Consider the following 1,117-nt stretch of genomic DNA (forward strand, 5'->3'; position numbering starts at 1 on the left):
TGCATTTTAGATAAAATATCAAAAAATTATTAATTGATGAGGGATGAGTTGTGATGAAGCTTGGCTTGTAGGAAACATTTACCAAACAAAGCCGTGGTAGCTTCAAGATTATAAGATCAAAGTTTGCGATATTTTAAAAGAAAAATATTATTCTTGTCTCCTCAACAATTTTGCTATATATAGATATCAGATATTCTCTGTTTAGAACAACAACTTGTGCTATTGATCACATGAAATAAAAAATGGCAATTTTTGAAACAAACACAGATTTCTCTTCATTTTCGCAGCAACAGCCTGCCATCGTCATCATCTTCGATAAACAAGAATCTCAGTGTCTTGCAAGATCTGCATGAGTGCATTCACAATCTGCTCCAATTACCGAACTCAGAACAAGCTTTGGCAGGAGAATGCATCCATGAACTATTAGATGGAATCAAGGGAAAGCGTGTGTGAGCTCGAGTCAGTTTTTCGCAGGCGAAGTAAAGCCAAAGATGGAATCTCAATTGAGGTTGGAAAATACATTGCATCAAGGAAACAGATCAAGAAGCCAATAATTCAGAAAGCCTTTGAAAGGATTCAAGAAGGATATTATGGTTGCTTCTTCCTCAAGCAAAGACAATGCGATCTTAAAAGAAGCAGAATGAGTCACATTGAACTCATTGGAATCTTTGTTGTTCATCAATGTGGTCCAAAGGAACAACAAAGCCAGGAAAAGTGGAAAGTGATGCCCAAATTGTTGAAGTCTAATAGAGTTGAATCATGTGACACAAATGAATTTGAAAAGGTTGATGCAGCTTTGAGTTTTATTGTTATGTTGACAAAAAAGACAAATATATTTTGAAAAGAAATTAAAAATTATGCGTGTATGTAACGTGTAGGATTCAATATTCATGAATTAGGATATTGACTTGCACTTCTTTTATCTTTTTTTCTTAAAGAAAAATAAACTAACTCATTAAAATTATGCCCACAAAATAACATCTTTGAAAAATATCTTCTTCAAATGTACCTTTAAATCATAACTTATCTGTCTTGCTGCTAGTACCCAACAAATCGATTCCCTCAAATTGAAGCCGCATAGACCACTTCCATAAATTCTCTCTTCTTATTTTTCTTT

General features: G+C 33.7%; 1 pseudogene; it reads left to right on the top strand.

Moving 5' to 3' along the window:
* Nucleotides 1-242: 242 nt before the first annotated feature.
* Nucleotides 243-841, top strand: LOC148554723 (uncharacterized; annotated as a pseudogene).
* Nucleotides 842-1,117: the final 276 nt, after the last annotated feature.

Source organism: Arachis ipaensis, chromosome B6 (assembly GCF_059453495.1).
Source record: "Arachis ipaensis isolate K30076 ecotype BB chromosome B6, ASM5945349v1, whole genome shotgun sequence".
Lineage (NCBI taxonomy): Eukaryota > Viridiplantae > Streptophyta > Magnoliopsida > Fabales > Fabaceae > Arachis > Arachis ipaensis.